Here is an 11,430-nt window from a genome sequence, read left to right on the forward strand (position 1 = left end):
ACACTTTAGTCAAAATCTGTAATTGAGCAGCTTCTCTTGGCTAAATGAAAAGCAATAAAACTATCTGCTATCTAATAACTCTTTTTCTCTAAAGTTTTATTTATTTGAAAGGTCGAGTTATAGAGAGAGATTGACCTTCCCTCCATTGGTTCACTTCCCAAACGGCCACAACAGCCGGGCTGGCCCAAGCTGAAGCCAGGACCAGGAGCTTCTTCTGAGACTCCCACATGGACTCAGGGCTATCTACAGCTGCTTTCCCAGCTGCATTATCAGAGAGCTTGCTCAGAAGTGGGACAGCCAGGACTCAAACCGGTGCCCATATGGGATCCTGGTACTGCAAGTGGTGGCTTAACTCACTACGCCAAAGCACTGGCCTCTCTAACAACTCTTTCAGTAGGCATTTTTCAAAAACAAAACTCTTCATTTAAAGAATTTTTTTCTGAGAATGGAGGAAGCTTTTGAACCAGGAAGCCTGACAGAAGCCTGTGCAGGTCCATTTCTCCTGCCTGCTCCCTGCTGTAACTACTCTGTTACCAGTTTGTCTTTTTTTTTGACAGGCAGAGTGGACAGAGAGAGAGAGAGACAGACAGAGAGAAAGGTCTTCCTTTTTGCCGTTGGTTCACCCTCCAATGGCCGCTGTGGCTGGCGCACCGCACTGATCCGAAGCCAGGAGCCAGGTGCTTCTCCTGGTCTCCCATGCGGGTGCAGGGCCCAAGTACTTGGGCCATCCTCCACTGTACTCCCGGGCCATAGCAGAGAGCTGGCCTGGAAGAGGGGCAACCAGGACAGAATCCGGTGCCCCGACTGGGACTAGAACCCGGTGTGCCGGCACCACAAGGCGGAGGATTAGCCTGTTGAGCCACGGCGCCGGCCAAGTTTATCTTTTCTGTTTTTTCTTAAGGGATGGTATTCTTTGTTATTTGTTTTTATATTTGAAAAGCAGAGAGAAACAGAGAAAGCAAGACAGTGATCTTCCATCTTCCATCTGCTGGTTCACTCCCTAAATGGCTGCAAAGGCCAGGGCTGGGCAGGCCAAAACTAAGAGCCAGGAACTCTATCCAGGTCACCCACATGGGTGACAGGAATGCAACTACTTCGGCCATGATCTGCCGCCTGCCAGGGTGTGCAATAGCAAGAAGTTGCATGGGAAGTGGAGATGGGACTGGATCTCAGGCACTCTGATATGGGATGTGGGTACCCTAAGTGGCAGCTGTTACAAACCACTTCACCACAACTTCTGCCCCTATATCAGGTTTCTATGGTTTGTTTGGACCAAGTCTTTGGCAATTATTTTAAGCCTTTTTAAAACATCTGGCAGACTCAGATGTTAAGATTTCTTTGTATATATGTTATACATGTGTGCTTAAGGAATACCAGAGATGGAAAACTGGTCTCTGATGGGGCACACTAAGACCCCAAATTACAGATTCTAATAGCAGTTATTAATTTGTAAAAAATCATCTGAGATATATGTTAAAAATGAGGATTCCTGAGTTCCACCCTCAGGGACCAAACCACAGGATATCCAAATATATATGTATGTAACAACTAGTCTTGTTGGCTATGATGTAGGGACTGCACTTTGACAAACACTAGTCTATACCACACTTTATCTAGTGAAAGTTTTAACAATTTCTTCTTCCCAGGTAACACAGCCAAACCATCACCAGCTGATATAATGAGTCACTTCTCTCCTTTCCAGGTCCATCATTAACTATTCAGCATCTTATCTGGTTAATGTTTGTTTGTTTATTTTCATCTAGTTGAAAGGCAGAATAAAAAGAAAGGAAGAAACAGAGAAAAGAGATCTTCCATCTACTGGTTTGCTACCTGAATGCCTACAAAAGCCAGCGCTGGGCCAGGCTTAAAAGAGAAGCCTGGAATTCCATCCAGGTTTCTTATATTGATGGCAAGGGTCCAAGCATTTGACCCATGACCTGCTGCCTTCCAGGATGCATTAGCAGGAAGCTGTACCAGAAACAGAGTAGCCAAACTTGAACCAGTCCTCTGAGATAGGATATGGGAATCCCAAGTGGCAGCTTAACCCACAGTGCCACAACACCCTTCCCAGAAACTTATTTGACTACTTATTTTAATTTCAACTTAGTAACAATGAATTAAGAGCAATGGAAGTGATTTAAGGGTTTATTTTGTTGCAGCCACAATGCTTTCTGTTTTATAAACAGTATTTAAATTAATCCTTACAAAAATCCAGTAAGGCAGACAGTATTTACATTTCACAAAAGAAAAAAACTGAGGCACACCAGTATTAAAGGGCGCTGATACAAGTCAGATCTGCTAAACTTTACTACGGCTCTGAGCCCATATGCCAAGGGTGCTCCATTAAAAACCTTAAGAGGAGAACTGAGCTAGTTTGTCTACTCCTAAGGTAAAGAATACCCTAATTTATAATGACCACATTCATTTAACTAATTCTCCTTCACATCTTAACTCAACATATACAAGGAATAGCATATCCTGGCAAGCTGAGGATAATATATGGCCACAGTATCTTATGCCAAGTAGGACTCAACACTCGGCTTCCATTTAATCATACTTATGGGTATACTGAATAATTATCAAAAGAATTTGTTTCCCTTAAATAAAAAGCCATCGTACCCACATTTCTATTACTACAGAGATATATATTAACTGCTCAAGTCATACAGGGCAAGGAAAAGAGCCACCAAGAAACAATACAATTCTATCTATGCCTTCTTTGCACACTAGCCACTTCTATTTCCATAAATCTTATTTCCCAGTACATCCAATCACCAAATTCCTCTTCACATCAGCCAAAGTACTTTTTGAGAAATCTGCACAAAGATGCAGGGGCCTATTTTTAAGTGTGAGCTACACATTAATAACATGAATTCTTTTTGTGAAATGTATTAAATCACTACTCAGAAGACATAATGTAATAAAAACTAAACATTCATTTTCTTCATTCCACAGTTAGCCATGACATTACTTAGTAGCTAAGTATCATTTTAATTAGGCTGTTTTTTTTTTTTTTTTTTTTTTGACAGGCAGAGTTAGACAGCGAGAGAGAAAGGTCTTCCTTTCCGTTGGTTCACCCCCAAAATGGCCACTACGGCCGGCGCACTGTGCTGATCGGAAGCCAGGTAGGATATGTAACTAAGGGGGGGGCGGGGGGAGATGTCACTAAGACTAAAATAAAGTGATAGATAAAAATCAGTGAGAAAAACTCAGCAAGCAACCAATGAAACTACCAGTTCTAGGAAAGAAAAAGTATGTTACTACATATTTCTGCAAGCCAGGGCTTCCACTCCAGACTCTAGAAGGGGACAGCATTCACTCCACTTTAATGAAGCCTCCCACGAGCCGCCTGTCACAGTTTTTTTCAAGACTGCCAACAGAACATCTGTGAGGCATCAGCTACTCAAGGCTGATCAAGGCCAGACTGACTGGCCAAGAAAATCTGCTCCCCTAGGTCTCACAGCTAACCATAAGGGCTAAAGAGATGGACCTCCACCCACCTGTGGCTCATTCTCTGCCCCAAATGCTCTTTGAAACAATTCATGAGATTGGGCCACACTGGTTCCAAGCAGCCTAGGTTCCCGAGTTCTGCACTTTTACAACCCACTGCCCTCAAGTAGAACAAGTCACTCCTGCCACATTATGGTAGCATACAAGGTCAACTCACAGAGGTTCAGAATTTCTCTTCAATTCTAACCAAAGACAGCACAGACTATTTTCACCTGTGCAGTAAGCCAAATGTACCATCTTCTGCACCTCAGACTCAACTTTCCCTCTGGCAAGCCCAGACTTAATGTCTAGATTCACGGACAGCAGGATGGAGCCTAAGCCTCATCCTCCAAAACAGGCCTCTCTAGAAGCCCTGCCATGTGTAATACAACTGGTACCACACTTAAAATAAAATTGGTGGTACCCTGTTACAATGATGGCGCAAGCACTTAGTCCCTTCCCCTTGTATCTTGGCTAGATCTGCGATTTGCTTTAAACAACAGGAAACAGAACTGATGCTGCACTGGTTCCAAGTCTGCCTTAAGTGGTTTGCATGCTTCTGGTTTAGGTCCCAGGTAAGGCTGGAAACCTTACTGCAAAGGCCTCCAAGACCACATGAAGGGCTAAAGGGGGTGGGGGAGAAAGAGAGGTGGTATGTCCAGCGGCACTACCAGCTGAACGCAGCCATTAGAGAGATCACCAGCAAAACTAGCAGAACCACCCAACTGAGGCCAACCCTGGAAAGCAAAACTGTGAACAAATAAAATACTTCAAGTGAGTTAGTTTTAAGGATGCTTGAACTAGCAATAGGTAACTGAAAAAATGTTCACCTGGTTTCTTGTGTTTTTGCACATTTTGTTCAAACCCCAAAGAAGGGATATGTTTATTCTCCCCCAAATTCATACAACCTCAGAAGATAAAAGTCTGTGTTCTTCTTGATACTGGGGGCTCTACTAAACCCCATATTCCAAAGAAGACAGCCTTTATTTTTGTCATCTCAAAATTGTACCTCCAGCACCTAGTACAATATCTGGCATGTAGGAGGCACACCAGTATGTATCATGAATGAATATTAAGCTTAAGAAACATCAAAACTAAATCCACAAATGCTAGTCTTACAACTTAGAAGAAACTGACATAAAACAATATTGACAGTAAACTGACATAAAATATATAATAGGTATTATTATGTTATCCATATTATATATATTTAATAAAAATATAATACATCCCCTCAAAAGCTTGTTTAAACACATGAATTTGAAGTGTACATCAAGAAGAGGGTTTTTAATGGTATATCTTTTTCTTTTAAATGCCAAAGCTTCTTATATAATGGTAAAAATCATGAAATATCATGATATATACCTTGGAAATCATAGTTTGATTTATATGCCCCAAACACACTAACTTTCAAGGATGAGGGAATTATAAAAGGGGAATAAAATTCATCTGTAAAAACAGCATAACTGGCCAGTACCACGGCTCACTTGGCTAATCCTCCACCTGCAGTGCCAACACCCCGGGTTCTAGTCCCGGCTGCTCCTCTTCCAGTCCAGCTCTCTGCTGTGGCCCGGGAGTGTAGTGGAGGATGGCCCAAGTGCTTGGGTCCTGCACCCGCATGGGAGACCAGGAGGAAGCACCTGGCACCTGGCTTCGGATCAGCACAGTGCACCAGCCGTAGCGGCCATTTTGGGGGGTGAACCAACGGAAAGAAGACTTTTCTCTCTCTCTCATTGTCTAACTCTGCCTGTCAAAAAAAAAAAAAAAAAAAAAAAACCAGCATAATTAAAATCAACACATTGGGGCCAGCTCTGTGGCATAATGAACCTCTAGGTTCATGTCCCAGCTGCTCTACTTCCGATCCAGCTCTCTGCTATGGCCTGGGAAAGCAGTGGAAGATGGCCCAAGTCCTTGGGCCCCTGCACCCGCGTAGGAGACCTGGAAGAAGCTTCTAACTCTTGGCTTCAGATCAGCGCAGCTCTGGCCATTGTGGCCATCTGAAGAGTGAACCAGCAGATGGAAGACCTCTCTCTCTCTCTCTCTGTCTCTCCTCTCTCTGTGTAACTCTTTTTTTATTTTTATTTATTTATTTATTTATTTTGACAGGCAGAGTGGATAGTGAGAGAGAGAGACAGAGAGAAAGGTCTTCCTTTTTGCCGTTGGTTCACCCTCCAATGGCCGCTGCGGCCAGCGCATCGTGCTGATCCGAAGCCAGGAGCCAGGTGCTTCTCCTGGTCTCCCATGCGGGTGCAGGGCCCAAGCACTTGGGCCATCCTCCACTGCCTTCCCGGGCCATAGCAGAGAGCTGGCCTGGAAGAGGGGCAACCGGGATGGAATCCGGCGCCCCAACCGGGACTAGAACCTGGTGTGCCGGCGCCGCAAGGCGGAGGATTAGCCTGTTAAGCCACGGCGCTGGCAGACTCTTTCTTTGTTTGAGAGTTAGACAGTGAGAGAGAGAGAGAGAGAGAGAGAGAGAGAGAAAGAAAGGTCTTCCTTCCATTGGTTCATCCCCCCAAATGGCTGCTACGGCCGCAACTAAGCCAATCCAAAGCCAGGAGACAGGTGCTTCCTCCTGGTCTCCCACTCGGGTGCAGGCGCCCAAGCACTTGTGCCATCCTCCACTACACTCCCGGGCCACAGCAGAGAGCTGGACTGGAAGAGTAGCATCTGGGACTAGAACCCGATGCCCACATGGGATGCCGGCACCTCAGGCAGAGGATTAGGCATGTGAGCCATGGTGCTAGCCTCTCTGACTTTCAAATAAATAAATCTTTAAAAATAAAGCACATCTTCAAAACAAAATTAATACTTATATTGTACCCCTATACTTTTTAGACCAAAAAAAAAAAAAATCAACTTTTACTTTATCTTTGGAAGGAGGCTAACTGTTTTGTGAGGTAATTCTTATACATTTCAAAATCAACAGCAACTCTATTCAGGTTTTCATTGAAACACAAATGGAGTTTGAAATAAAGCAGTTCAAAAGTTTAACACATTTCAAAGAAGTAAATCCAAAATTTTCACATATAGCCTTCAACTAACATTCCATCACAAATGAAGAGTCAGAAACTTAGTGGGAAAAGAATATTGACCTAGGAACAAAAACATACATTTTAGTTCTAGTTCTAATTTTTGCCTCAAACTAGTCATATTCCCTGGAAATTTAACTTCTTTTTAACTTACTTTGAGCCTCAGTGTATTCATCTAAAAAACAATGATTATCTCCAGACATACCTAATTCTCAATTGCCATGAGAATCAAATGATAGAGTATATGAAGCCATTAGAAAATATATACAGCCATTATGAAAATACATAAAATGCTATACTAATGAAGGAAATCCTCTCTTAATGCCAGCAAGGAGTGAAATTCATCTGTGGATGTGTTCCTGTCTGACAAGTTTTTCTTCATTAAACATTAGTAACTAGTTCTTTGGACACTAGTACAAGGTTAGTTTATCAGGTTTTCCACTGCTAATTATCACATCATATTTTTCTGCAGCGTTAAATAGACCAGTCTTCCCAATAACTAGGGAATCAAAGTTTCCAGAACTATAACACCAAACAATAACATGCTGTGGTTTCCTACCAGAGAGACAAAACAGTTACAAAAATCCAACTGTTCACTTATCAAAATGTGCTTTAACCATAAGAGACAGCTACTTAATCCTTTTTTAAATTTTACTGAACAGGAATTCTCATTTCATTTGTTCTGTAAAGTTTCCATTTTTAATTGATTCAGGCTTCCTGAACGATGGAAAGGATATTCATAAGTAAGGCACATAGGAATAGAAAGATTAGGAAGTTCTTAAAGTTTATTTCATTTATATCACCTCCCTCTCCCTTCCCAAACTGAGAGATATCAGGACAATAATTACCAAAATGACAGAGTGCTAATGCTATCTGCTCTCTTTCCACCAACTCATTCCTCAGACCTACCAGCTCTCAGGCGAACAGAAAACAAGAAGGGTACAGATATTACAATGAAAATCTAAGACTAAAGAATCAAAAAATGTTCAGAGCTGGAAGGATCATTTCCTGGGATCAACTAGTCCTTATTGATGAGGTCACTTAAAGCAGTAACTATTTCCAAGTAATGGTAAATTTGCTGTACTATCTGAATACAAGAAAGAAAACCATCTTTATCACCCAACTCCAGATTCCACTTCACCCACCTGCAACTCTAAGGCAAATCATTTATACTCTTGGCTACTTTGTTCTATAAAATAACAAGAGACAGAATAAAATCTCTGCAAACTGTCAACCACAACACAAGCATAACACTATGTCTCTAGGTTTATACACAGTTTATCTCTACAGTAGGTCTTCTTTTCTGTGAATGGAAGAATTTGAAGCTTCTGCTATTTTAAAAAGCTCCCAGTAGTCCCCAGCCCAACTGACTGGCCAAGGGGGTTTCATGAATGAGCTTCAGGTGGTCCATGGACTCACCTAAAATTATATCCATAAAGCATACAAAAGTATTTCAAAAATAAAATTAAAAATAATGTGAAGTCGATGCTTGGCCTACTGCTTAAGCCATTGGTTAGGACACCCACATCCCATATCACAGTGCCTGGGTTCAAGTGCCAGCTCCACTCTGATTTCAGTTCTGTTAATGCCTCTGGGAGGCAGCAGGTGATGGCTAAAGTGGCTGGGTCCCTACCACTCCCATAGGGAACCTGGATTAAGTTCCTGACTCCCAGTTTCCACCTGGCCCAGCCTGCAGCTGCAAACATTGGGGAAATGAACCAGCAACTGGGAGCACTGTATCTCAAAAGAAATTAAAAAGATATGCACATTTTCCAAACTCTTTGAAGAGTCCTCACTGTGCCTCTGGAAGTCTTCCAGGCTAGCAGCTTTCTTTAGTTAGGATTAATAAACAGCAAAAGGTTATAAAGTAACTCACAAACACTGAGGGTCAAGTCTACAAGGATCTTGCTCAAAATGGTCCTACTATTCCTCCAACCTACCTGGATCCCTCTCAAATTCTGGCTACTCTATTTCCTTTTTCCTTTCCAATCCTATTACCAAAACAGCTTAGAGCCTCCCCACCTACAATTAAGACAATCAGGAAGTGTTCCTACTTCCAGGCTCTCTAGTCCTCCACTCATACAAGCTGCTACCAGATTAAGCCTCTTAAAACAATATTCTAAAATTGTTTCACTCCCAACTTAAAAATTATCTGCGGAGCCCTCAATGCTTAGGAAATTCAAGGTCATTAGCATGGCATTAAAAACAATCCACAAACTAGTCCCAAGCCTTTACCAAAGCTTTATCACCCTTTATCCTAGTACAAAAACTCTGTGTTCCACTTAACCATAATTACCTGCCTCTCCCCAGATTTATGAACTTGGTGCCCTCTCAGATTCTTCTCTTTGCTTGGATTATTTTTCCCTGTCTATCCAATGTCAGTCATTCTCAAAACCAAGATTTAGAAAGCCAGAAGTTCTCCCAACTAACTGTACGTTACCAAAGGATCGCAGCTCTACCACTTCTGAATTTAAATTCTGGTTGTATTTTTGTATCATTATGGAACTTAACTATGTATTAAAAAACAAACCGGGCATTTATGTGTATTATTTGCAGGACTGAGGACAGAAACTGTTAATTATTCTTTGTATTCCCCAAAATACCTCCCATGCAGTAGATGCTAAATAACTGCAAGGATGGAAAAGAAATGTCACCGTCCTGGGGTAAACAGCAAAGATTACAATCTCTTTGAAGGCAGAGTCCTTATCTATGACATCCTCTATCATGTTAGTCTTCCAAAAAACATGCATTGCAAAGACTGCTTCAAAACGATGGTGTTGTGGATCTTACAAGCAGTTCTGCATTTTATGGGAAAAACACTTTGAAATGTTTGTAAGCTATGTTCCAAAGAACTATTCCAACATTTCACACTTTTCAGTTCAAGTAGCTCCCAACTCTTGGCCACTAACATCTTCAACTTAAAAAATATTAACTATATATGAAAAATAATAATTTCCAGTAACATAATATACTGCTTTATGGCTAAAAGTAAGTCACATAAATAAGAGAATGCCTTTATTTTTTAAAACTTGATTTTTTGCTTGCATAATACACAGACTTGATGAGACAGGTAAAAATGGATTTAAACGTAAGCATGAACTCTTGTAGAAACCTGCAGCCAGCTACAAACCAGGTGTTTCAGGTAAAAATATTAAAGAGGAGAGGGGGAAGAAAGATAACTTCGGACATTAGCTTTTGCTACTATTACCATTAGCATCTTAAAGCAAAAACTCCAATCTTTATGCATATGAGCCTACACACACAAAAAAGATTAAAATCTTACCAAATAAAAAAAGGAAAACTAAATCAAGCCCTTACAAAATATTCTGTCTTTGAGGAGTAAAAACGTCAAGATTATACATAGATAACTGCTGGGGTTTTTTTGTGTTTTTTGTTTTTGCTTTTTGGTAACGAAGCTCTCACGTAATTACCGAAGCAAAAGAAAGTCAACTCCAAACCCATGGAGCAAAGAAAAGGACTGCACAGTCCTTGTGCATGCGAGGCTGACGATTTAAATGTTGTAAAAGCAATGGACAAATTATTAATTTAAATTTACCACCACCACTACCACCCCTAAAAAAAAAAAAAAAAAAGATTAAAGAAGGGGATTGAAGTCACACGAGAGGCTGGGACTGGTAAAATCTGCAAGGTCACTGAGATCTACCAGGTCACAAAAGGTAGAGGTAGGGGTTGTGTGTGGGGGGGGGGGGGGTGCTGCGGAATCAGTGGAAAAGCCAGATTTAAAAAAAAAAAAAAAAGAAAGAAAAGCATGTCAGAAAAAGACGTTCTGAGGCTGGAGTCCTTGGCCTGGGACGGCGGAATGGGGGTGAAAGTCAGGGCACGGGCCGGGGCCGGGGGTCCGCGCTTTGAGGGAGGTGTGAGGAAGAAAGGTAGAAGCAGCAGAGGCGAAGGCGAAGGCGAAGGGAGCTGGGGAACTGCGGCTGCAGAGTCACGGAAACACTTCGCCCCGCTCCAGGATCATCGCCCAGGCCTGTGCCAGGGCCAACTCCGGGCAAGACCCGTGACCCAAGCCCAGACAACTCCAGGCCCCCAGGGCTGGAGAAGGCAGGCACGGCGGCACGAACTGTCCCCCGACGGCCCCGAGAGAGCGAGAGAGAGAGCGAGAGAGAGAGAGAGGAGTCCCGCCTGGGGGCGGTCGGCGCCGGACTCCCCGCACCGCGGCCGAGGCCCCGGGCCCGCGCCCCGCGCCCCCCGCCCCGGCGTCCTTACCCTGCGCGAAGCTGCCGGCGCCCGGCAGCGGACGGCCACAGCGGCGGCGGCGCCTCCTCCCGCGGCGGGCGCCCTCAACCTTCCGCGCCTAAGATCGCCATCTCGCAGCAGGCGCGGCGGCGGCGGCGGCGGCAGCCACCCAGGCGTCGGCCCCGGCAGCCCAGGCCGCCTGCAGCCACTCGAAACCCGCACGCCGCGTTTGCCGACACCCGACCCTCCCCCCACCCCCACCCCGGCCACGCGCCACCCCCGAGTCGACCCCACACCTCCCTTCCTCGGGAGCACGCCGCGTGCCCGCGTCGCCGGCGCCGCGCCCCGAGCGCGCGCCTCTCCACCCGCCCGGGCACCGCGCTACGCAGCGGCCACCTAAAGACTCCAACTCCGGAGCCGGAATCCGGCGGACTTGCGAGCATGCGCAGCAAGGGCACCCCAGCCGCCTGTGGAAGGGCCACTCCTCCGGGTCTTCTGAGCGATCGACTCGTCGGGGGCGGGGGGAGCGGGCCAGCCAATAGGGGGAGGGGGCGTGGCTTGGACCTGTGCAAGGGGTGGAGCTTCCGCGGAGGTTTGGGAAGAGGCTTTAAGCCAGTGCTAGGTACTGCTGACTTGACTTTCCGGTACTCGGCCCAACCTGCGCGTGACCTCAGGCAGGCTCCTTAGGGCACTGGCGTCCTTTTTTACGAAC

At 44.4% G+C, this 11,430-nt stretch overlaps 1 protein-coding gene across 3 annotated transcripts in view; it reads right to left on the reverse strand.

Annotated features, from left to right (window-relative positions):
- WWP1 (WW domain containing E3 ubiquitin protein ligase 1) overlaps nt 1–10,910 on the reverse strand; it is a 139,659-nt gene extending 128,749 nt beyond the window's left edge. For 2 of the 3 annotated variants that reach the window (XM_062188296.1, XM_062188297.1), the window contains exon 1: nt 10,749–10,910. The gene's annotated coding sequence lies outside the window, so the exon portion shown is untranslated. The remainder of the gene's footprint in view (nt 1–10,748) is intronic. The other variant, XM_062188295.1, reaches the window with a different exon arrangement.
- Between the last annotated feature and the right edge of the window lie 520 nt (nt 10,911–11,430).

Source organism: Lepus europaeus, chromosome 4 (assembly GCF_033115175.1).
Source record: "Lepus europaeus isolate LE1 chromosome 4, mLepTim1.pri, whole genome shotgun sequence".
In the NCBI taxonomy this organism is placed as follows: domain Eukaryota; kingdom Metazoa; phylum Chordata; class Mammalia; order Lagomorpha; family Leporidae; genus Lepus; species Lepus europaeus.